At 40.9% G+C, this 27,380-nt stretch overlaps 1 pseudogene; it reads left to right on the top strand.

Annotated features, from left to right (window-relative positions):
* LOC115367956 (bromodomain-containing protein DDB_G0280777-like) lies at positions 1-27,108 on the top strand (annotated as a pseudogene).
* Positions 27,109-27,380: the final 272 nt, after the last annotated feature.

Raw genomic sequence — 27,380 nt, 5'->3', positions numbered from 1 at the left:
ATGAACGAAAAGTAAGAAGAGTCTCAAAACTCTTTCACTGACTCAGGAGTGTCGAATCCTCCTGTCCGTTCACCAACTCGCCCCTTCCTTCCTGTTACGAGCTCATAGAGATGCACTCGAATCCAAATCCATTTTCAGCTAGTAACGAATAATGGCTTTCTGCCAAATAAATTACCCCTCTGAACATTTTTCTTTAAGTTCAGCATTACATGATTGCTTCAATTTCTTCACAATCTGAATTTTCCTGGGAAGATATTGCTACTTTGGTTATTTTTGGCATCCATCACTTTAATTTGAAGTAGCATTAACCTAGAAACTACATCTCAATCCACCCAGCAAATGGATACAGACCAAAAGAATAGACAATAACAGTCACAGTGCACAAGCAATGTGAATGATGTTATATTTGTTTTGATTTGCAGAGTACATAGTCATTAAAGTGGATTTCCTAAACCTATATAATATTAATAAGCAGTCATTTTATATTTATTTGTGGTTAAAATCCATTGACTTTTTTCCCAAATCCAAATGATGTTGCCCCAAATCAAATACAAATACAAATAGTGATGCCTCTGCACACCCCTACAAGCTAGCTAGTGCGAACTACAAAGCTGAGGTGAAGAGTCACTATTGTGCCAATCTTACAATCAATCAACCATCAAGTTAATTAATTTTTTAACCTTAGACTGACTCTCTTTAGTAGGTGACCTATTCAAACTGCAGTCAGTAAAAGGAGTCACACACCCCATCTCCACTGGAAACTATCATGCCCAGCTTGTACGGGTTCCTGCACATTTTTAAGTCAAATTTAAGACCGCAGCAAAGGCACTTCAAGAAACAGAAAATGTCTTCAGCATGAAGCACCTCAGTGTTGTGCTGGAAATCTGATCGAAACTTCTCAAAAATGTATAGAAGACCTCTAACGACTTATTTGAAACAGTTTTCCCAAGGATTTTTGACACAAAGGGTAGCTTTGAGACTGGTCTGTGATTGCCTATTTGTTTGTTTGTTTGTTGATAGAAATGGTTAGACACTAGTGGTCTTAAAATATTCAGAAACCCATTGAGGGGGGGCATGGAAGGGCGCAAGGGAGCAATTTTCCCTAGAGCGCCAACATAGGCAGAGCCGGCACTGGAGTTAAGCACTACATTTTCACAATGCATTGATCCACATTAGCCCTGATGGTATAGAGAAGCATTTAAAATAGTTCCAGTGATGCAGGTCTTAAAGTGATTATGTATTACTGCTTTCTAAAGTGCTTTAGCTTTTTCAGAGTTTTTCATTTACTCACTGAAGATGATTTATTCTGTTCCAAATAGGAGGAAAGACTTCCACAATGATTGGGATAACGTGTGTCATCCTTCTTCTGTTTATCGGTATGTGAAACTAATTTATTCCCAACTAACCTGTTATGCAAGTTTTAAATGTACAGCTGTGAAACTAAATGTGAAACTGATCCATCATTCTCAACTAAAAACTGCATCTGGCCACACAGATGCAGCAACAGGCACAGAAGCAGCAACAACCACAAAGGCAGCAATAACCACAATGGGAATAAAAAACACATCTCCTGCACCAACCACAAGGGCAATAAAAACCACATCTCCTGCAACAACCACAAGGGCAAAAAAAAACACATCTCCTGCAACAACCAGATCTCATGTAACAATGGCACCTCTTGCAACAACAAGACCCCGTGTAACAACAATAGCAACGGCGACAAAGACAACTCGTGCAACAACCAGACCTCATGCATCAGCTACAGCAGCAACCACACCTCGTGCAACAACCAAACGTCGTCCATCAACTACAGCAGCAATAACACCCCGTGCAACAACCAAGGCTCGTGCAACAACCAGATTTCGTGCATCAACCACAGCCGGTACACTGAAGACAGCTGCTACATCAGTCATAATTGTTAAACCCACCGCGACTGCAACAACCGCTACGACTGCAGCAACCATCACCACCGCGGCAACCATTCTAACTCAAGCAACCACTGATGGTTCCTCCTCGATCAATAGCAAAACCAGCCTCATTTCAATTATTTTGATTGCCGTAGCAAATGTGCTCCTTTCAAGATATTGAAAATGATTACAGTTAGACACTGTAAATAGTCATAATTTAATTACTGTTGTTCTGTGTTTGCATGTATGTGTGTGTGTGTGTGTGTGTGTGTGTGTGTAAGTCAGAAAGAGAGAGAGACAGATACAGAAAATGAAGGATACAATAGATAATGGGAGCCCTAATTATAATTACTACAATATTGGAAATTGTCAGAATAGAAAAAGAGGTTCGCCTCACTCATGCATCAAGAAGGACATTTTATCGGCTCTTTCCAGTTAAGGCATAAAAACTTTATTTCAGTGAACTTGAGCATATTTTCCTGTATATATAGACATACATTTAGATATTGGACAGTTAATTAGATATTCCTATTGATTGTAGATATAGCCTATAAGCCTATGATAAGCCTATCCTATAAGATTATTACATGTACAAATTACATTTCCTTATTCAATCATGGATATACAAAAGCATTAAAGCTGAAAATCAAGCTGGGTTCCTTCTGCAATGTTTTTTTCAAATGATCCCCACCTCTAATGGACAGCTCAGCGTCTTCAGTTCTCTACGACACACCATGGGATTATCCAAACTCTGCATCCTGATGGGATTGAGGACCACCATGTATGCCAAGAGCAAATCCCAGCAGCTCCACTTTGAAGAGGAGCTACAAACCGGACCATTACATGAACAAATCTCATAAAATCATAAACTGTCCTGAGATTAATCATTTGCTTCAACTATAAACTGTATCACTCAAGGATTCAAGGACTCGAAGGCTTTGTTGTCACACAGAGATGTACGCTGCACTGCACAATGCAATTCTTACATTGCAGTCCGCTCTGGTTGCCATGTATAAAAACAAGGAAATAAATGAAATAAAATTGATATCAAGAAAACTCTATGTATGTAAATCCCCCCCTAAAAACAGGAGAGGAGTGTATATTAGTGCAATGTGAAGTTTTAATGTTGTTGCTGGTGCAGTTTTAACAGGTTGAGGGGTGGCAGAGGTGTGGCAGCACAGGTATGATAAGACAGCCTGGGGGAAAAAGCCACCTTGTAACCTGGAGGTACACACTGCAATACCGCCTCTCCACACTCAGTGCTGTGGGTGACTGACTCATTTATACTCTGCCGAGTGCCTGAAGTAACACTTGCATGACTCTTTTCCTATTTTGACAATGACATTTGTTTTTAAGTTGCCTGTCCCCGAACCCCCAATCCCAAATCTGTGCAAAGCCTGACCTCCAACGGTGAAAAGTCGGGCGCCTGGTCTTTGGTTTGTTAATTTGGTCCTGTAACCCCTCTCCATTTCGTGGATTTTTCATATACTTTGTAAAGTTGGTCCTCTCTCCATTGTGGATGGTATTTCATTAGCAGCTCTCCTGTTTGCAGGGCATTCGATGACACTTTCCCTGTGGTCCAGATAGTTGTTTTAACATTTTTTGATGATCTGATTTAAGACTCTTAATGCCTAATGCTTCACTGGAACTGGCGTTGAGATGCACCCAAACTTTTAGACATCTGTTTTGTATATCTATAATTAGTGGCAATCTTCCTAATCCAGCTCTGCATGCAATTGATTGTGTTTTTCAAGGATTTTTTTCAAAATCATTCTGCAGAAATCTGCAGGCGGGACTTAAACTGGATGCTTGCACCGTCTCATGACTCAGTGGACCCCACATCTCCCTTCCACACAATGCAATGCACTTGATGACACTACCAAATAGTTTGCACCACACCGGTGTATCTCTGTTGCAGAAATTTCTTTTTACAACATAGACCTCTTTGAGTTTTTTCTTTTAGCGTGTCCACAGCCACAGAGGAACTTCTTGATGCAGTAATGGGGAGGTCAAGGTAAGTGCAGTGCAGTGGTGGAAGGTGGTGCTACTGACCCGGTGTCTGTGTTCCTGGCGTCTGGGCCTCTTTGGGAAAATCATTACATATGTCTTTTTTCCAGTTTACTGCCAGGGTTCAGTATTGGCAACAGTTTTTGAAGAGCTGAAGGTGTTGCTGTAACCCCTGTGGAGTGGATGATAACAAGACCAAGTCTTCTGTAAGTAACAAAAATTTAACCTCTGTATGTTGCAGGGTGAGGCCAACTATTGAACGGTTTTGGACTGAGGCTCCAGCCTCATCCAGCTCCTCGCTTTTGAGCGAAGAAAGCTGAACATTTCAACCCATGCAACCACGTGGGGCGTTCGATCCAACCCCCTAATACGACCAACGGGACAGTTTTCTGCTAATGTTAACTCACTAATGACCTGAGTCGGCTGTGTGAAAGGCATCTGGATTGTCCCACTCGCCAACTCACCAACCTCCGTCCGGTAAACACCACAGTGTTGTTATTTACACGACCACTAGAGGTCGCTTAACTTTAAAACTCAACTATTGGCTGTAATAAGCTGCTGAACAAACAATCTATGGGGTCATTTTTTTCTAAGTTTGTTTTCTGAAAACATAGTTCGATCAACTCATATTTATTACCTGCTATACCATTTTGTAATACTTTGCATAATTTCTTTTCTTTGATCTTAATGAGTGTGTGCACGGTCTTAATGTTTGACAGCACATCTTTTGGATGTCAGGGTCCAGGTAGTGGTGCTTTTGGTTTGGCCATTTTTTTAATTTGTTATTTAAAGATTTGGATTCAGGGCCACACCCTCCTGCATGCATGCACTGACCCCTTATTTGGCCATATTTTGCTATTCGCTCTTTTGATAAAGTGGATCTCTTTTATAACTAGTTGATATCTTTTCTAGCTCGGCTAACATCAGATTTGTTATTTGTGTATTTGTGACTGGGGAAGTTTGTGATGATGATTTAAGTACATATGTGTACATTTATTTGTATTTTCTAGGGACCATCTGTATGGTTTTGTGATATTTTAAAGCTTGCAGCGTTTGTTTCGGTTGAGCAGAAATCATAAAAAAAAAAAAAAAAAAAAAAAAACACAAAAACATTTATTTAGCTCTGGTCTGAAAGAGGCATCTACTGCCTGACAGTGAACACACTGATAATGGAGAGGTCCTTTTCAGTGACACAGTGGACACAGTGGACACACAGTGGACACACAGTGGACACGCAGTCGATACACAGTCGATACACAGTCGATACACAGTCGATACACTCTACAACAAGTGAACTTCCCTCAGGAGTCTCGCAGTATCACCTGTGTACAGACTGAGCTGTTAACAGATGTTCATTAGATCTCTGTGGTGCAGTTTCTGATCTCTAAAATGTGCCATTGACAGACATGAGACATATATTTACGTATATACAGTATTAATTATTCAAGTTATTTTGTTCATTTCTTCAAACTTGCCTGAAATGTGCTGAAAGCAAATACTCAGAGTCTACAGGTATACCATCAGGGCGTGGTACACATACCACAAGTGGTATGCATACCGCAGTTTGAGAACAACTAACTACCAGTGTCTCTATGCCTGAAGAAGGTCTATGACCGAAAACTCGCAGTAAATTTTGATATGCACAGTGTTTGAGTGTGCGGTTGCTGTTTTTGTAATCTGGATACCAGTGTAATAAAATGTGGTAAAATATCCTCTGAGCAACAGTGCCTCAAGGTGAGTTTCAGTTCTCTCTGTAAACATAATGAATGAACAGACAGTTACACAGGTGATATTGCCTACATTTGTCATAAAACCTCATTTTTTTCAGTTTTTGCCAACTTTAAATCTGTGTTTATGAGTCTATATTTCCAACATACATCATGCTGTTCACATCTACTTTACGTGGAGTGTGGAGATAAATCCTGGCTACCATTTTAGGTGTGAGAGCTTCTCTGACCTTCTGCTATGAATCTACATGAGTTAGGGTTAGGGTTAAGGTTGCACTTCTTTTTGTTACAGCCATGGGGTGTATGGAAATATGGGTCAATTTACCCAATTTTGCAGTAAAATGTTTATATAGAAGACCCTATTTCATTTATGGGAGACCTTACGGATACTTTAAAAAAAAAAAAAAAAAAAAAAAGTTCTACATCTGGTGGGAGTATCTCCAAAAAAAACTAAAGCACTTTTGTAATCTTCTTTTTTTTTTTTTTTTTTTTTTAATTGTTTGGCGCCCCCTTGTGACCACAAATTGGTACACTTTAAGCATACAGGACTTAATGCCAAAATACACACTCACTTCAATGTTTATAAAAGCAGCGGCATGGGAAAAAAAATGTTTTATATTGACAAGTAACTGTAAAATAATTCAAAAAGTAGATTTCCACATGCAACATCAAGAAATGTAGAAAAAAAAAACACTCAAAGAGGCAAGAATACACTGCACATATAAAATGAATTACAATCACAATTGTCAAAAGAGGTATGCAGAAGTGTGTGTGTGTGTGTGTGTGTGTGTCCCTCCCTGTTCTTTAGGCTGTGGCTGGTCATGACATACTGTGCAGCCTATTAGCAGTGTCCTTCTCCTGAGATAATTTCTACTTTGAACTTCTCACTGGGGGACTTCTCACATTTTTTGTTTTCTTTTGAATTTTTCACATTTTTGGAGTGAACGCATGTCTGTCTTGACCTCACCTGATTGTAAATCCTCTGTAAAGACCTCTCCTGTCATCCTGTTTTGCTGGCTAGTTGACCGATGAACTTGGACTCTTTCTATCTCTGACAGTACTGACTGTTTCCAATGAGTTTTGCTTGTCTCAGGAATTTTCATGGGAACATGTATAAATATATTGAAAGAAGGCATAACAATAGAATATACAATAGATCTTTATTGTTATTGGAAATATTTTCTGCTTTGCAAGCCGTTAAGAGGTTAAGTGGAAAAAAAAAAAAAAGACTTCGGCAAATAAAACAGCAAATAAAAACATGACATAAAGTAAGATAAAACACAACACATCAAAGCAGCAGATAAAATATAAACAAGATAAGATACCAGATACAACACAGCGGGTTACAGGCAACAACAGTAAACACACCCAAAGCAGCCTCTGAATTTCAAGCATCTGTGCAACACAGGTCAGTGGATCAAGAAAATGAAAAACAGGAACAGGAAGTTCTAAAAGACTTTTTAACGAGGAGATTGTTTGCCGTGTACAAGCAAACACACCCAGCAGAGCGATGCAAGTCAGATAAATGCGGGTTTGGGAATCGATATTATCGGACATTCAACCCCCTCTGATTCTCTGGATGCTCAGTGACCTTTGAAGAAAAGACCCAAACAACAAACCACTGCTCTAGTGCAGTGGTGTATTTACTATACAGTCAAAATACACTCAGTGTTCAATTTATCAGGTCTGTCTGCACAATCTAATACAATAAAATCCAACTGCTAAAGTTTCCTTTTCTGCTGCCTATAATGCTCAGCTCATACTTAGTGCTGCTGTTGGACTGGACTGCATTTTATTCAGAGCTGTTTCCACTATTCTGTCCCCCCTCATTGTATATAAACATGGAGGACAAAACATTAGAAACACCTCTCAATATAACGTAGTCCAGTACAAGACCTCTGCAAACTACAACTTCAATAATAAACACAGAGTTAAATCTACATATTTTCCACAATGTCAACAACAACTGAACATTATACATTTCCTTAAAAGGTAGAATTGATGACGGAGCTGTTGCATTGCAGTGCATTAGATTGCACATGTGGGCCTAATAAAGCAGACACTGAGTGTATATAGAGAGCAAGATGTTTAGCAATGACTGAGCTGTATGACCTGTATGAGTCACACTACTCAAAGGCATGAAACTGCTTCTTGATGCTTCTCGGTCTTCGCAAGCTTTTGCTCCGGCAGTTGTTTATCTGCTGGTCCTTTCAATAATGCACCGATTTGTGGGGTCCAATAATCAATATAAAGTATTTTGATATATCTCGATACACAGTTGGTTTTGGTGTCTTTGAAACAGTCATGATTTATTCTATCAAATTATATCAAACATGAAACTTTGTCCAAACCAGCTAATCATTATAATAATCCCTACAATATTAGACATAAAACATGTTAGAAACTTTATTCAGATAAAACATGTGGAGTTCATTAAAGCACGTATGATCATATAAATCAAGTGTTTTTTTAAAATCTGTGTCAAAAAGTTGAATGCAGAGTCTGCACTGCAAGAATTTATGGCCCAGAGGAATGTTGCTTTTCGCTATTTAGTTGAGCAAAATAGGGTTTGGTCTTTAAAGATGTCAGCTGGGGCTCCAGTTGATGTTGGTTAATGTTGCCAAAGAGCGGAGAAGAATGAGAGATGATTGAGATCTGCAGGCCTTCACGGCTGCTACACAGAGTTCAGAAAAACCAGGAGGTGAAACAATACAACTCTTTAGTCAGGTTACATCAGACAGAAGCAGGTCAGCCATGAATACAACTAAAAAAAAAGACAGTGTTGCCATTAGTCAGTTCAGTGTTCTCTCTGATGAAGCATTCATGCATGGAGAGAAGGACAGTACACAGTAAATGATCAGCAGTTTCTCCAGAAGAGTGGATCTTACAGCAACGTGTCCCTTCATTACTCCTGCATGGCTGCCAGCAGAGGGAGCCAGAGAAAAGGGTGAGACCTACATCAGCTGTGTGACATGCAGAAAGATACCCGACGCGTGTTGGAAGTACAAAAAAATGAAAACACAGGGTCATATTTGCCTTGAGGTCATTCTGTCAAAGGTTAACATTAAGGTAAGAGGTTATGGTTAATGTTTGGTTGAGATTAAAGATTAGAGTCTCCACCATGCCTTGGACCTGGAGGATCTTTAGTTGAATTCTCTTCCTGTCCTCTTTTCCCAAAAAGAGACTGTTTTCTGTTAAACTAGATATCTCCCTCCAGACGTTTCACTTCACCATAGGAAGATGGCCCCAACAAAGAGATGGATCACAAGTTAAAGGGAAAAAATGGCATAAAGTGTCTTAGTCTTAGGGATTGAGCCACCAGGAGGGGCCAGAACATCTTCAATGCAGCTTTGCATGGATTCTCCAAGTGTTGTTAACTCACCTGGAGGGATGCAGCTCCATTCTTCCAAGAGATCCTGTCCGTAAACAGAGAGATTTAGGGATAGCGCCAAAGTTAGACCTTTTTTTATCCTCAAGAGACACTGAAAAAGTAATACATGTTTTTATATCCTCCAGACTAGACTGATGTAACTCTGTGGGCTAAGCAAACTAGTCATCTCCATCTGTGAGTCAGGTTTCAACCAAGTTTTTAAGTCACTTCTTAAAACCTACTTTTATGTCCTTTACTGTGATCTTATTATTGTCGTTATCATTTTAGTGATTTTATCGTTATTTTATTATCTCATTGTTTTCATTTTTTACTCTTGTAATTATCCAACTCCAACTGTTTATGATGGGCCAAGGGAATGGACTGGAAAAGCAAGCAAACACACATGAAGCACACACTCACTGAAGACACAGACGTTGGCAGACAGGGTGAGAGACGTAGGCGGATCCTGTGACGCTAGATGGAAGGTGATAATAACAAAAGGTGATAATAATAATTTCAGTGCTCTCTGTTGAATGGTAATTACCAGGCACTGTGTTAACCCATAGCTGCTCTTCGTATAATAACACCTACGATGACTGAGTGCAGCCCATGTGTCTGTAATGTCTGCATTTTAACAAGTCATGCAGGGTCATCCTCAGTGTTTCCTCCAACACGGTAGGACAACATAGTCCCATTTGTTTCCAACGCAAATCATCTTGTCTCCAGAAGGTTCTTCAATCAAGTGTCATTTTCTTGATCCTACTGCACTAATCTGCCTCATTCTGCCTTATTCTAATATTTCTTTATTAAAATCATCAGAGAAATTCCTGAAGCAAGTGAAACTGCATTGGAAACAAGTTGGATTATTTCATCCTGCTGGCAGATTTTATTCACCTTGTCTGAACAAAAGCAAGATTTTGCCACTGAATATGAGACTTAAGGAAATGTCACGACAGAGATGAGTTGCAGTGACAGCACAATGTGCCGGATCAGACTACCAACTAGGCCTATCTAGGTTTTAATTGGAATCTACTTGGTAAAAAATTCCAGTTTGATAGCTCTGATTGATTTAGAGTCCTTCAACCTTTTCCTCTTGGTGCGCTCGTTGGCCAGGCTGAGACTCCCTGAGGCTGCACCTTAAAGGCCAGGCTGGGTGTAGCTCACTTTCTGTGGTCTGATGACATTTTCTGAGGTGAAGCGTCTGCTTTGCTGACATCTCGGCCTTTCTTGGAAAATCCTGATCTCAGTCTTTCTTAAATGTCCTGTCAGAGCCCAGTTCAGGCAGTGGCTGTGTTGTAGCAGAATAACATCATCTCTGTCAGGCTGTGCTTCATAACTCTGCAAGTTAGTTCATGTAGATGCAGAATATAGAGTTGGAATTCAGTTCTTTTCCCCCTTTTATCTCCTCACAGTGTCTCCTCTTCATTTAGATGCACTGCAGATGTCATGAGGCTGTATGTGTACCTTGTCATCCACAGTGTACTGCCGAGAAGAAGTCAGTGACCGAGACCTTTGCAGTAATAAAGTATGCATGTTTTTGATGGAACAGAGAAAAAAAAAATCCATCTTGACAAGTCATTTACTCTCTGGCAGTTATTGGGATCAGATAATCCCACTGTTTCAATGTTTTTTTTTCTGGGAACAAGTATAAATCTGCTGAAAAAAGGCAGAATAAGGCAGATCAGCTGCTAGGATCAAGAAAATGACACTTGATTCAAGAAAATTCTGGAAACAAGTTGATTAGCGTTGGAAATAATTGGGATTATCTCATCCCATTGGCAGATTTTTTTAACGTCAAGGATAACAATACACACACACAGACACACACACACACACACACAAAGAACATATGTAAATGACAGGAGAACTAGAGGCTTTCCCAGTGTGCACTGCTGCACTATAACAGGCTATAAGAACCACGGCAATTATTTCATATTCAGAAATAAAATCAGAATTAGTTTCCTTCTCTCTCTCTCTCTCTCTCTCTCTCTCTCTCTCTCTCTCTCTCTCTGCAAAGTCTCACTTTGGAGTATTTTTAAAGTTGCATTGTTTGCATTGCTGTAAAAAAAAAAAAAAAAAAAACTACTTCAAACTGAAAACCGGTTGACTGGAATATTTATTGAGATATGAAAAGAATGAAAAAATGAATATGAAGTTGTCTGTCGTTCTGAAATATTAGCAAATAATAATGAATGTACATTAACAGGTGTCAGTATAATTATACAATTATACAATTACACATTGCTCTATGGGCAAGATAGGTGTTTGACTATCAGTGTTACAACTAAAGTTATTTACAGAAAGATAGGAAGATAGAAAAAATATAAAAGGCATCTAAAGGTTCACGTTACATTTACTGTCAGCGTCGTAAAGGCTGAGGTAGACTTACATAATCGCGCATGGTAATATTATGTCAAACTGAACATTAACTGCACCAATTAGCACCCAATTATCCATTACAGAGCTCATCACGTGGCTCCACGTTGCCACGTTGCTGCCAGTCTGTCTCTGCAGCGCTCAGGCAGAGCCGCTGGAAAACTCTGCAGCTAGAGCACAGCTCACATGACAACCCATTTTTTTAAAAACATTTTTTAGGTTAATTATTTTTTATAGTTGCAAAGAAAATAGAAATGTGTCATCAGTTATTTTCTCACCATTTCTTCTTTATCTGTAAAATGTGACTCTGCTTGTGTGGAGAGGACAGACTGAGGTGTGATCTGGGAAAGATTTTATAATGAAGATGCTAAATTCTCCGATGAGGGCATCAGGATGGATTTTCAAACCGGAAAATGATCCGACAAGGCCCAGTCAGCCGCGTCTGTCCATGCATGTGTGAGCACTGCCACATGAAGCTGTAGGAGACTTTTGCAGAGCTGATAAACATGAACTTTGGTTCAAACCTGCTGCATACTCCCTGCTTGAAGACATTGCAGACTGAAAGATGGGCAAGAATTTGAGTTAAAGAGAGTTTTAGTTAAAAAGCTGTGAAGGTGCATGACAGCAACTCCTAGAAACCACACCTGGCTCCATCACTGAGGTCCAACTGGTTCATGTTCATGTTTGGTTTTTATGCATTTAGACATTATTTATGCACAGGCCGTTTTCTAATAAAGTAAGATGATGTGAGCTGCCTTTGCTATGATTTCTTATGCATCAGTTGCTCCTACATTAGCTGGCCCTGGGACAGTAAAGCTTACATGGACATTATTTATTTTGCCAGGAACAAATAATTATAGTGTGGAGTACTATAACTAATGTGGAAAAATACATATTTGGAAACTAATGTGGAAAATTAAGTTGTTAATCTAAGTCTTTTAATCTGAAGCAACACACACCCATATATCAGATAACAAAGTGCAGAGCGCATGGAGGTATGTTCCCAACTGGGATGGGTTACAGTGCAGCATGACACATTCATAAAAAAAAAAAAACATCATCATCATCATCACTGAAAAAAATATAGTGACTAGTCATAACAAATTACTGGACTCAAATAAGTAATGCAATTGAAATGGGGCAACAAATAATAGACTTTTTTATGTAAAAAGCTGATATTGTTATTATTGTGATATTGATATTTAAATACTGTGTGAAGACTTGTTAATGTTGGTTGAGCCTTTGCTCCTGCTCTGGTGGTTTCATGAGCCATTGCTGAAATATGATCTAGGCGTGGTGAGCGACATAGGGAACACAGTCGTATACGTTATTAATTTACATTAAGAAAAAATCTTAATTATGCACTCCACCCTTACATCAGCCAGCACAGCAACAGGAGAGCTGGCTGTTTTTATTGTGCTCTTGCATTCATGCAATACCTCAGCAGGACTGCCAAAGGAGGGGCTATACCTACACACACTCAAACACCCCAAACTGATGATGTTACAGTGTGTGTGTGTACCCAGTCCCTGATACACATGTGACCGCTTCACATCCTGTTGAGGGCTTTCAGACCATCATACTATACATTATAAAAGGTATTAAATTTAGAGACACAATATATAGGAGGGTGACAGAAATGACCAAATGCTGTCTATTAGTTATGCAGAAAATGCCACAAAGTGATGGCACATGAACAACCCAAAAAATACCAAATATGACCAAATTACCAAAAAGTGATTTTGTCTTGTTTTATTTTATTTCATTTTATTCATCTTACTTCATCCAGGACGTTGATGAAATACATTAAACTCAGAGAGAAGAGATGCTTTGCACCAGATTTACCTGAACAGCTCATTTCTATCTGCAGTCTTAGGAAGGTTGATTTTACAACAACAAAATCTCATTTTACAGCAGCTGATGGTAAACCTGATGCATGCAACAACCTGTAAACTGTTTCCAACATGTTTACACACATAAACGTGCAGACATTTTGGTGTCACACAACTTTAAACCATAAAAGCTGATAGAAAAGGTTATCTCACTGTATGTGCAGTAAAGGTCTAGGAGTCCCCCATTCACTTTCAAACACACAGAATGAAATAAGCAATTAAAAAAACAAAGACGCAGCTGTTCACTTGGCCTATAGGGGTAGGTGAGCCAGTCGAGACTGTCAGTGATCCCATCAAGGCATTAATCTTTGCTAACACTGAAGAATGAATACGGTGAGGCTCTGCACAGTTAATGGGCCTGGGGAGGCACTTGGTGATGAATATTGCTCTTAATGTTGCATTGTGCAAAATTGCTGAGGAAACAAATTAAGCTGAGACTTTAGTGCCAAAGAACATGGAATAAGCATGTGATTTTTCTGTGACAAGAACCATGACTCAATGATCAAACATGCTTATCCCACGATTTTTGTTATTTTGCTTTGTGCACCTCACCACTACAATGACAAGATACACTATATATTAAAAAAGTCCACAAAGTTAGACCTCAACACATTGGCATATTGGCATACCAAACAAGGTAAAGCTGACACGGGCATGTGAAGAAATTAAAAACTGAACAAATTACATAACATGCATCAGCTGAGCTATAACTAAGGAGGTTTGAAAAAGGACAGCAAGGCAACACCGACTATAAATCCATGTGCCATCACACAATCAGACTTTTAAAAGGCGCCAGTGAAGCTCCACAGCCAAGGGAGTTAGGTAAGATGTGATGGCAAGAGGTCTGTGGTTTTCTGTTGCTTAATGCACGAGCACAGATTCACACACCGAGGCAACAGCAATTACAAAAATCTCTACTTATGTGCAACCTGAGTACTTATCTTTTTATCATTATTACTTTACTTTACTCTCCTTATTCCTCATGATTTTCACCAACTTTCATGCCAAGTTGTTGATAGGTTTTGTATCCTTCTAAATATCAACAAAATAAAAATTTCTAGATTTGGTGATGCGGGTAGTATTGCAGAATCCTCCTGCAGATTCAAAACACAACAGCAACAAATGATATTCTAATAAACCATGAAACAAATCATTAAACACGTTGCAAAGACAAGTCATTGTTGAAGCTCACTCGGATGGCCATGCAATAGCCATTTGCTGATAAATATGGCAAATGATACACAGGACAACATATTCAGGGGAACAGGGTGCAATTAATGCTCACATGCCATTTCAACTGTTTCTGCAAACCAACATATTTGTGCAAACGTCTGCATTTCTGAACCCAAAACTACGTTGCATATCAACATTTCAATCTACAGCCAATGTGGTGCAGCGTGCATCAACATCATGTGAGTCTTAACATTCATGCATGAACAAACGTTAACAAGCATTAGCTAACGTTGCTTGGTAGCTACTTTTAGCCACTTTCATTTGCTTGGTTAGCCTGGTTATCCACCAAACTACTTGGTTAAGGTTAGGGAAAGGTCATGGTTAACATTAGGAAACATCAGTTAATATCAGCCAGCTAAGGCTGGCCCGCTAAAAAACAAACATAGCTCTTGCCTGACACAGGAACTGAGCCTCGATCTGTCAAGGGAAAGTCCTGCTGATTGAACCATCCTCCACAAAACATTGAAAACACTGACATTTTAAACTGTCCTGGGTTTTCAGAAACGTAAAATGCCAACATATTTTAATTTCCTGATGACTGTCCTGGGCTTTCTGGGCTGCTGTTGCACTAACTTTGCTTATTGTCTCTACATGTAACAGCAAAGATCCCATGCAGCGTCATCGATGTCTTCTTCTCTATACTAGATCAGTGTATGGAAGGTCTGAGCCAGTTGAGAGGCTGTAAAGTCTGATTGGCTCTGTGGTTTTATTCAGAAAGGACAAAAAGGGATCAAAGGGATCACAGGAACACTGGACACTGACACCTTTTGGTTTCCCTGATTATTTGCACATCATTTTTGTCCCCTGCAGTCAAAGATCGAGGAGTGGGACATGGATCAGGGCCCTTTCCTTCTCTCCATCCATCAACTTATCATTTCTCAACTTCTGCAGGCCAGTTTTAACAAAATTCAATGGAAATATCTTTGTCTTTGGCCTGTTGGTGGTGCTGTGGTGGGTGAATTATGGTGGGTGATATTGGATATCAGTGTCAAAAGGTATCATTCCCTTCCGCAGAAGTTCATCAAATTTCAAGCTCTACACAGTGGAATTTCAGGGGCTGAAAAAGTAAAGACATGCAATTTCTTTTGAAACAAGTATCAGGTAACAGAAAGTCTAGAAAATAGAAAGTCTATTAAATAAAATGAAATATGAATCAGAGCTAGAGCCTCTTTTTGTGCGGTACTAAACGGAATTGTTGTTGCTATTTTTGATCATGGCGATGACATAGCAGTGTGTGGCAGGTTTTCTAGGTGTGGTGGTGACATAAGTAACATTTATACGATCTAATAAAAACAAAATATGTAACAGCCTCAGAATCTGTTGTCGACACTGTTACATAATATTGGCAATAAAGAGATTGGCAGTAAAGATGTGGCTGTGGCTCAGAGCAGCGTCTGTCCACATGAGCCCGGAGGAGAAAAACGTGAATTCACACAAATCAAAATCAGGTTTAGGTTTCTGCAGTTCAGGTGTGACTCTATCCACACTGAAGTACAAAACAAACAAGCAAACGAAACAAAATCAAACTGGAAAATGAATTATGGGTAAATTAGTATGCAATGGTGCACAAAACATATAGATTTTTTTTATTATTATGGTTTCAATCATTTATTTATTAGTGGTGCTCTTGGCTTGGAATATTTCACTTAATGTAAGTCTGGTGTAGCCGACTGTAGTTTCAGTGAATATGGAATAAAATATGGAAAAAAAAATGTCTGTTGTAACTTCTAAGCCACTTATCTTAGGAAACAGGATCCCTTAAGTGTAACACCTTAAAATATTCTTAATTGAATCCAGTAAAAAATAAATTAATTTGTGCATGGATTAAGACATTTTAACTTATTCTAGAATGCAATAAAATGCAACTAAAAATCCCATTCATGTAATTTCAAGGGGTCTTAACTTTAATGGGACTCAATTCCTGAAACAGTAAATCAATTGATTTGACCTTAATTTGATACATTTTATTGTATTACTCATTACTTATCCCTGAAATGCCCCTTAAAACGTAAAGACTTGATTTTTCACCTTAAACTGAAGATTGCATTTCACATTCCACTGAAATGTTTAATTAAAGGATATTAAACCCTTGAATGCCCCTTAGTTTAAACAAAGAAAAAAAAATGCACTGACATACACCTAAATTATGTGAAGTCATTTCCCTTCAATTATTTGAAATTAAGGGTCAATCCTAAAATGAAGAGCACATGAAGGAGTGTGGTCTAATTTAAAGTAATTCAGGGTTTTGTATTCCCTGATGTTAAGGGGAAATTAAAAGAGAAAAATCAAAGTTCAGGGAACAAAATCATGATGGCTGTATCGCCTGACTGCATGGCGAACCAAGAACAATCGATTTATAATGACAGGTTGGACTGAAATGCAAACAAATACACGAATAAATAAACGAATAAACATATAAACAAGCGTCACTCAGCACATTTCTCATCTTCACCGTCGCCTATATGCAGCAACAGACCTGCCAATTACAAAACAAAAGAGGAAACAGCAAGCACTATAACGGGCCACACCTATTTCACCTGGGAGGGGAAACGCTCTGTTATTATAATTAGAATCATTATTATTAATTAGGCTAGAAGTGTCAGTACTTGACAGGGTTGTTACTCAGATGCTGACTCACAGACTCAGTCTGAAGGCAGAAACACAAGAAGGAGACAAAACTGTACCAGCAGATCCACTCACACTGAGGGAGACATTATTAGGTAAGAATTAATATTATGAGTTTAGGTCTAATCTCAATTAATGCAATTTTCAAAGCTTGATTACACTGCAAAATAGTTCCAACATAACAGGTCATTTATTTTTTCTTCAAACAAGAAAAAAAAAAAATGTGCCAGTGGGATGAGATAATCCCTCTTGTTTCCAGAAGTGTCATTTTCTTGGCTGATCTGCCTCATTCTGCCTTTTTTCAACAAATTAATTTTTGCTCCCAGAAAAATTCCTGAAACAACTGAAACTGGATTCGAACCAAGTGAGATTATTATCATCATCACTATCAGATTTTTTTTTTCAGATTTTAACAGTGATTATGAGACTAAGCTGCTTGTTATGATGGGAATATTTTGCAGTGTAAATGCTGTCTCTCTGTAGTTTACATTTGGAATTATTTAATGTTTAGATGAACATATTTTTTATGGCCTGTGTTTGTTATATGTAATGAGAGAAATCAAACTGCTGTTGCAGGACACAAAAAGACTCCAGGAGGATCATGTAAAACACTTCTTGTATGCGGTATTTTGTCTGATCCAAACTAAGTAAGTAAAACTCTACAAACTTTAGATCACTTTTTTTTTTTTTTTTTTAACCTTTTAGACTCTGACACCACCATGTTTGCTGAGGGCATATTTCATCAGCTGTGGCTTTTTGCCAAACAACAGCACAAGAAAACATGAAACATACACAGCATGTCACATGTAGCGCTGACTGATGATATAAAGCAAGTTCATATTACCTCCTATTGATGTAAACCATGTATTAGCCGGCATAAAACCTTTTACTTAAGTAGAGGTCGTACTGCTGTGGAAAAGTCCTTCAGTGAGAGTAAAAAGTGTGTTATTTAAAATGTGGTAGTGATAAAAGTTATTGGGTTCATTTTTAGAAATGACAACAGAGCTCCATGTTGTTGTTGTTGTTGTTGTTGTTGTTTTTTTTCCATGTAATTCTAAAGGGATGACTGCACAGAGTTCAAACTTGACTCTCTGAAGTGTAGAAATGAAACTCCCTCTCTGCAGATTGGCTGTTCACTGCATGGAAACAAGGTTTGGGCCTGTTCCCACCGGGTATTAACATCCGTCCTGTGAAATCCGAACAGAAGCTGATGCCTCTGAGTTCAGGTGTAAACAGCAGCAGTGTGCGTCCTAGATGCGTCCTGGGAGATCGGATCGTTTGTGTCCACGTTGCATTAGCGGTGTAAACGGACATGTGTCCCAGGACGCATAGAAGGACAGCCCACTCACCTGATGTCCTCTGTCCAATCCAGCCCAACACCACAGACAGCGACCAGACCGTCACGTTTCCAGCAGAGAAAATGTCTATAAAGCAGCTGGTTAAAAAAAAACACACGTTAATGAGACATGAGCTCTCCTAAACACATGGTGCAATAAATTTACGCGGTCTCTAAAATATGTATTGACAACATGCAGGGTTTTTTCTTCCACATAAAAGGCGGTGGCAGTTCTCAAATTTTATGCCCCGACGCAATTAAACATTCTTTCTAACCCTCGACATGACAGAGTTACTATAGGAATACTGCAGAAATATTATAGCGGCTGTATGGATGTGCACGTTGCAGTTACTCCAGGAATACCACAGAAATATTACAGGTTGATGTATCCACCTGAGCGGAGGACCCGACCCTCTCAGACCCGCTGGAATAATTTTGCATGTTTGCATATGTTTGCTCCATGTTAAATGCCTTTTGATTTTTAATTTTATTTATTAATTTACTTATTTATTTATTTGCGTATAAAGAGGACTGGCACAATGGGAATTAGATTTTATGCTCTCTCTCTCTCTCTCTCTCTCTCTCTCTCTCTCTCTCTCTCTCCCTGAAATGTTACGGGTTTATTGCATATAGAGCGGGAAAGTGAGATCCGGAGACGCATGTTAATGCCAGGTGTGTAAGGATGGACTGGCAGCTGTCCACGTGCATTCACATTTCTCAGGATGGTTGTTAAAACCAGGTGGGAACAGCTTCTTAAATCACATTCTGATGTCAAATCCATGCTCAGGAATGGATGGACTTTTACAGTGGAGTCAAGTGCAACACTGCAGCAGAAGCACAATGAGGCAAAAGTAAAATTGCTGACTTTAAAAAAAAGGTTGCTTCCAACTTTGCACAGCAGTGTTGCATTCAAAACCACCTCAGCTGAGTCAAGACCAAGTTCAAGTCTTGGTCTTGGTCAAGACTTTGAGGTTGTCAAAACTGAGTCAAGACCTGCATCACAAAAAATCAAGTCCAATTCATGATCATTGCTATATTAGGGATCGAGTTTCCAATACAGACAATTTAGGCCAAACGTCCACATATCAATTCTACATATATCATCAATATTTTACTAGTTCCAGCCTTTTCATCCCAATGAAATATGGACCTGCTCAGGACTGCTCACTGCATGTGAAGAACTCAGATCTTCTGCTCAGCCTGACTGAACTAACACAATGCTTCATTTTGGGGTTTTCAAGACTTATTGGCGCATAGGTTTTGGGAAAGCCTTCCTCAGCATGCTTACAGATAAACATGAATTAATTCACATTTCTTAAATACCATCAACCTCTAATCATACAGAGGTGCTTCATCTTCACAATACTGCTGCATAATTAGCAATGTCCACTGAAACACCAAAACAACACCCCCTGCCAACAGAGACAGAAGAATTGGGACTATGAAAAATTGTAATCTCCATTTTTTTCTTTCTTTCTTTCTTTCTTTCTTTCTTTTTTTTTTTTTTTTTTTTGCAGTTGAAACAACTTACGCCGTGCTCTTCATCTTTTAGAATTATTCTTACATGGAACACTGTTTGTCTTTTCTAAAGGTAGTAAGCACAAAGGCAACTTTATATGCTTTTATTTACAGTTTTTGCTGTATTATCTTATTGCATTCTCTAATTACCATTGTAACTGATTTTTTATGCTGGTGGAAATCAATGGTACAATACTCCTGTTCAATTTAAGACGTCATTTATGGTTGGGTGATGAAAAAAAAATGTTATTAAACTATTATCAACTTTTAAAAAATATCCTAAACATTAAAATATATAATATCCAGTCATTTTCAATAGCCATGGGCTCGAATTTCATATCAGCTGTGACTAAACAAAACAAAATGTGCAATTAGTAAGTTAAATATTTTTAACTCCACTTAAGCACAGGACATTTTTTTCTTTGTACTTGTGTCGAAGCTGAAAGTTTCAGTGAATGATCACTGTGCCAAAGTAGCAGTTTGGTAATTCAGTGATACCCACCAACCACAATTTCACTGTAAAGTATGATGGACACATTGAGCCCTCACAGTAATAAAGACGAATATTATACTGAAATTTGCTCAATGTGTTTAGCCTGCATTTCAGCTTTTATGAAATAACCGCTATTATTGTGCCAGGAGTTCAGCATCCTGATCCTGAGGACTATGTAAAATTCTCACTGTGTACTCCTCTGGTTTTGAAATGAAATAACAAATCATGATTGTCAGAGACAAAGTCACATCCAAGTATTTCAGCAAGTTGCAGCAGGAAGAGACAAAGTCTATCAGAATGTGGTTTCCTCCAGTACAACAACACAGGAACACAATACATTCAGCTAGAAGTCAAACGTTAGTCAAAACTGACATGACTCATTTACCTGTGATGCAGAATTTAACATTCCCCAATCTACTGTTTTACATGTACCTAATGAAGATGAACAGTCCAGGTTTGGGACAGAAAAAAATCATTCATGATGATTTTCAAGATTTGTGTCATCTCCCTTCTATTTATTGGTAAGTTAACTCTCTCTCTCTCTCTCAAGATAGATAGATAGATAGAAAGATAGTAAATGCTGGATTGTGTGACTGAATGTAGCACTGATCCATTATTCTCAAATGAATACAGCCATTGAGGACACCTTTTCAACAACAGCAACATCTGATCTGACAATTACTGCAGCTGGGAACACCAGGTTGCTTCAGGGAAATGCAAATGGTCAGAGACAAATGTGTGCCAAAGCTGGACATGCAAAAGGGAAAATATACAAAAAGACTACAACAGCTCCTCCAAAACCAGCGACAGCTGTGGTAACTGCAACATCCAATGCTGCAGAAACAACTGTTACAATTGGTCAAACAACTGACACAGCTGCCGCAACAACTACAGCCACACAAACACCTACTACAGTAGCCTCAACAACACCCACTGCTGTTCTGGGAGTTACAACAGCTGCTCCAAAAACAACCACAACTGTGGTAACTACAACATCCACAGCTGCAGAAACAACTGTTACAGCTGGTCAAACAACCAACACAGCTGCTGCAACAACTACAGCCACACAAACACCTACTACAGTAGCCTCAACAACCCCCACTGCTGCTCCGGGAACTACAACAGCTGCTCCAAAAACAGCCACAACTGTGTTATCTACAACATCCATAGCTGCAGAAACAGCTGATACAGCTAGTCAAACAACCAACACAGCTGCCAAAACAACTACAGCCACACAAACACCTACTACGGTAGCCTCAACAACACCCACTGCTGCTCCAGGAACTACAACAGCTACTCCAAAAATAATCACAACTATGGTAACTACAGCATCCACAGCTGCAGAAACAACAGTTAGACCTGGTCAAACAACCAACATGGCTGCCACAACTACAGCCACACAAACACCTACTACAGTAGCCTCAACAACACCCACTGCTGCTCCGGAAACTACAACAGCTGCTCCAAAAACAATCACAACTGTGTTAACTACAACATCCATAGCTGCAGAATCAGCTGATACAGCTAGTCAAACAACCAACACAGCTGCCAAAACAACTACAGCCACACAAACACCTACTACGGTAGCCTCAACAACCCCCACTGCTGCTCCAGGAACTACAGCTACTCCAAAAATAATCACAACTATGGTAACTACAGCATCCACAGCTGCAGAAATAACAGTTAGACCTGGTCAAACAACCAACATGGCTGCCACAACTACAGCCACAAAAACACCTACTAGAGTAGCCTCAACAACACCCACTGCTGCTCCAGGAACTACAACAGCTGCTCCAAAAACAATCACAACTGTGTTAACTACAACATCCATAGCTGCAGAAACAGCTGATACAGCTGGTCAAACAACCAACACGGTTGCCATAACAACTACAGACACACAAACACCAGCTACAGTAGCCTCCAAAACACCCACTGCTGTTCTGGGAACTAAAACAGCTACTCCAAAAACAACCACAACTATGGTAACTACAAGATCCACAGCTGCAAAAACAACTGTTACAGCTGGTCAAACAACCAACACAGCTGCTGCAACAACTACAACCACTCAAACACCTGCTACAGTAGCCTCAACAACACCCACTGCTGCTCCGGGAACTACAACAGCTGCTCCAAAAATAATCATAACTGTGGTAACTACAGCATCCATAGCTGCAGAAACAGCTGATACAGCTGGTCAGACAATCAACACAGCTGCTGCAACAACAATAGCCACCCAAACACTTACCAGAGCAGTCTCAACAACCATGGCTGCTCCAGCAACTACAGCAGCTGCTCCAAAATCAACCACAGCTATTGAAACTACTACCACAGCTGTGCCAGTAACTACCACAACTGTGTCTTCCAGTGTCAACCTTACCCCAACATCCACAGCTGAAGAAACAACTGTTACAGCTGGTCAGACAACCAACATGGCTGCCGCAACAACTACAGCCACACAAACACCTAGCACAGTAGCCTCAACACCTACTGCTGCTACAGCAACTACAACAGCTGTTTCCAAAACAAACACATCTGTGGAAACTAGTACCATAGCTGCTGCAGCAACTACCACAACTGTGTCTCCCACTATCACGCATACTCCTACATCCACAACTGAGGAAAGAACTGTTGCAGACGGTCAAACAACCAATAAAACTGCAGGAGCACATACAGCTAGCCAAACACCTACCAGAGCAGTCTCAGCCACCTCTGCTGCTCCAGAAGTTACAGCAGCTGCTCCCAAAACGACTAAAACTGTGACAAGTAGCACCACAGGTGTGACAACGACTATCATAAATACCTCTCCCTCAAAAATAGATGCGGCAAAAACCACAAAATTTGTAACAGTATTATCAACAAGAAGAATGTCAGAAACAACAGTGGAAGAAGGAGTTGAAGCAACACTGACAGCAACAACAAAGTCTACAACAGCAACAGAAGTAGTAACAGCAACGGAAGCAGGAGAGAAAACAGCTCTAGCAAATGCAACAGGATCAGCAGCAGCAGCAATAGCAGCAGCTGCAGCAGCAACAGCAGCAACAGCAGCAGCAGCAGCAGCAACAACAGCCCCCACAGCACCCATAGAGGCAGCAAGAGCAAGGATAGCTGCAGAGAAAGCTGCAACAAAAGCAGCAGAAGCTGCAGCTGCAGCAGAAGGAGTAATTACAGGAAAAATACCAGCAAATGTTGGATCTGCAGTCGCAACAATGGCAGCAATAGCAGCAGCAGAAGCCGCAACAGCAGCAAATAGAGCAGCAATAGCTGCATCACCACCAGAAAGTGATGTATTAGCAGCAGCAACAGCTGCAGTGTCAGTAACAGCAATAAAAGCAGCCACAGCAGCAACTGCTGCAACATCTGCAAAAACTCCAGCTGCAACAGCAGCAGCTGCAGCTGAAATTGTAGCTGCAGCAAAAACAGCAGCAGAAACAGCAGCAGAAACAGCAGTAGCGTTATTAACAGCAATTACAGGAACAGAAGAAACAAAAAATGCAGCAGCAATAGCAGAATCAAGAATAGCAGCAGAGACTGCTGCAGCATTGGCAGTAGAAACAGCAGCCACGGCAGCAAAGGCTGTAGAAATAGCTAACACAACGTCCATAGGAACAAAGCCAGAAGAAGCAGCTGGAGTGGCAGGAGCAGCTGCAGCAACAGCAAAAGCAGCAGTAACTGCAGCAATTGCAGCAACAGAAGCAGCAAGAGCTGTAGTGGACCAAGTAACAACAACAGCAAGTACAGAAATGAAAATAACAGTGGGAACAATACCAGGAGAAACAACAAAATCCATGACTGAAACATCTCCAGCAACGCCGTTAGCAAAGGCTGCAAAAGCAGCAGCAGAAGCAGCCGCAGCAGCAACAGCAGCCGCAGCAGCAACAGCAGCTGCCACTACAGCAGCTACTGCAATACTAACACCAGACACACTAGCAGCAGTATCAGCAGCAGCAGAAACTGCAGCAAAGGCAGCAGCAACAGCTGCAGAAGCGGTGCTGGCTGGAACAGCACCAGCAACAGTTGCAGTGGCAGCAACAACAGCAGCTACATCAGCTGAGGCAGCAGCAAGAGTAGCAATCATAGCAGCTGCAGCTGCACAATCTGCAACAGCAGCTGCAGCAGCACATACAGCTTCAGCTGCAACAAAAGCAGCAACAGCAGCAACAGCAGCAGCAACAGCAGCAAGAACAGCAGCACAAGTGGCAGAGGCAGCATCAACAGCAGCAACTCCATCACCAACAACAGCCAATGCAGCTGCAAAGGAGGCAAAAGCAGCAGCAACAGCAGCAGCAAATGCAACAGCAGCTGCAAAAGCAGCACTAACAGCAGTAGCCACAACACTCAAAACAGCAGCAAAAGCAGAAACACTATCAGCAATAAAATCATCAATCGCAGCTGCAGAAACAGCAGCAGCAGCAGCAGACAGAGCAGCAGAAACAGCGGCAGTAGTGGCAGCAACAACGACAAAAGAAATAGCAACAGTGGCTGCAACAGTGACAGACACAACAGCAAAAACAGCAGCATCTACTGCAAAAACAGCAGCAACTGCAGCAGCAGTTGCAGCAAGAACAGTAACAACACAAGGAACGGCAACAACACCTACAGCCATGCAACCAACAGTTGCAACAACGCTTCCAGTAGGAACAACAACAACAAAATTCACAACAGAAAAGGCAGACATGACAGAAACAGCAGCAACAACAGCAGCATCACAAAGAGCAAAAGAAATGGCCGTAAGAGCAGCAACAGGAGCGGCAGCAGCAGCGATAGCAGCAGCAGCAGCAGCAACAGCAGCGACAGCAGCAGCAACAGCGGCAGCAACAGCCACTGCAGCACCCGAAGAAGCAGCAAGAGCAGCGGAAGTAGCAGAAAAAGCCGCAACAAGAGCAGCAGCAGCAACAACATTGGCAGAGGCAGTAATTAATGAAACAGCACAAGTAAATGATGGTGTTGCAGCAGCAGTAAAGGCAGCAATAGCAGCAGCAGAAGCAGCAACAGCAGCAAATAGAGCAGCATCAGCAGCATCAGCAGCAGCACCAGCAGAAAGTGCAATATTAGCAGCAGCAACAGCTGCAGCATCAGTAACAGCAATAAAAGCAGCCACAGCAATAACTGCTGTAACATCTGCAACAACTCCAGCTGCAACAGCAGCAGCTGCAGCAGAAACTGTAGCTGCAGCAAAAATCACTGCAAAAGCAGCAGCAGATACAGCAGCAGCATTATTAACAGCAACTACAGGGGCAGAACAGACAACAAATGCAGCAGCAATAGCAGAATCAAGAATAGCAGCAGAGACTGCTGCAGCATTGGCAGTAGCAACAGCAGCCACAGCAGCAAAGGCTGTAGAAATAGCTAACACAACGTCAGTGGTAACAAAACCAGAGGCAGCAGCGGGAGTGGCACGAGCAACTGCAACAACAGCAAAAGCAGCAGTAACTGCAGCAGTTGCAGCAACAGCAGCAGCAAGAGCTGTAGCAGCCCAAGTAACAACAACAGCAAGTACAGAAATAAGAACAACAGTGGGAATAATATCAGCAGCAACAACAACAAAATCCACAATTGAAACATCTCCAGCAACACCATTAGCAAAGGCTGCAAAAGCAGCAGCAGAAGCAGCCGCAGCAGCAACAGCAGCCGCAGCAGCAACAGCAGCTGCCACTACAGCAGCTACTGCAACACTAACACCAGACACACTAGCAGCGGTATCAGCAGCAGCAGAAACTGCAGCAAAGGCAGCGGCAACAGCTGCAGAAGCGGTGCTGGCTGGAACAGCACCAGCAACAGTTGCAGCGGCAGCAACAACAGCAGCTACATCAGCTGAGGCAGCAGCAAGAGTAGCAATCACAGCAGCTGCAGCTGCACAATCTGCAACAGCAGCTGCAGCAGCACATACAGCTTCAGCTGCAATAAAAGCAGCAACAGCAGCAACAGCAGCAGCAACAGCAGCAAGAACAGCAGCACAAGTGGCAGAGGCAGCATCAACAGCAGCAACTCCATCACCAACAACAGCCAATGCAGCTGCAAAGGAGGCAAAAGCAGCAGCAACAGAAGCAGCAAAAGCAACAGCAGCTGCAAAAGCAGCACTAACAGCAGTAGCCACAACACTCAAAACAGCAGCAAAAGCAGAAACACTATCAGCAATAAAATCATCAATCGCAGCTGCAGAAACAGCAGTAGCAGCAGCAGACAGAGCAGCAGAAACAGCGGCAGTAGTGGCAGCAACAACGACAAAAGAAATAGCAACAGTGGCTGCAACAGTGACAGACACAACAGCAAAAACAGCAGCATCTACTGCAAAAACAGCAGCAACTGCAGCAGCAGTTGCAGCAAGAACAGTAACAACACAAGGAACAGCAACAACACCTACAGCCATGCAACCAACAGTTGCAACAACGCTTCCAGTAGGAACAACAACAACAAAATTCACAACAGAAAAGGCAGACATGACAGAAACAGCAGCAACAACAGCAGCATCACAAAGAGCAAAAGAAATGGCCGTAAGAGCAGCAACAGGAGCGGCAGCAGCAGCAACAGCAGCAGCAGCAGCAGCGACAGCAGCGACAGCAGCAGCAACAGCGGCAGCAACAGCCACTGCAGCACCCGAAGAAGCAGCAAGAGCAGCGGAAGTAGCAGAAAAAGCCGCAACAAGAGCAGCAGCAGCAACAACATTGGCAGAGGCAGTAATTAATGAAACAGCACAAGTAAATGATGGTGTTGCAGCAGCAGTAAAGGCAGCAATAGCAGCAGCAGAAGCAGCAACAGCAGCAAATAGAGCAGCATCAGCAGCATCAGCAGCAGCACCAGCAGAAAGTGCAATATTAGCAGCAGCAACAGCTGCAGCATCAGTAACAGCAATAAAAGCAGCCACAGCAATAACTGCTGTAACATCTGCAACAACTCCA

Source organism: Myripristis murdjan, chromosome 11, assembly GCF_902150065.1.
Source record: "Myripristis murdjan chromosome 11, fMyrMur1.1, whole genome shotgun sequence".
NCBI lineage: Eukaryota > Metazoa > Chordata > Actinopteri > Holocentriformes > Holocentridae > Myripristis > Myripristis murdjan.
This window is presented reverse-complemented; position numbering and strand designations above follow the sequence as displayed.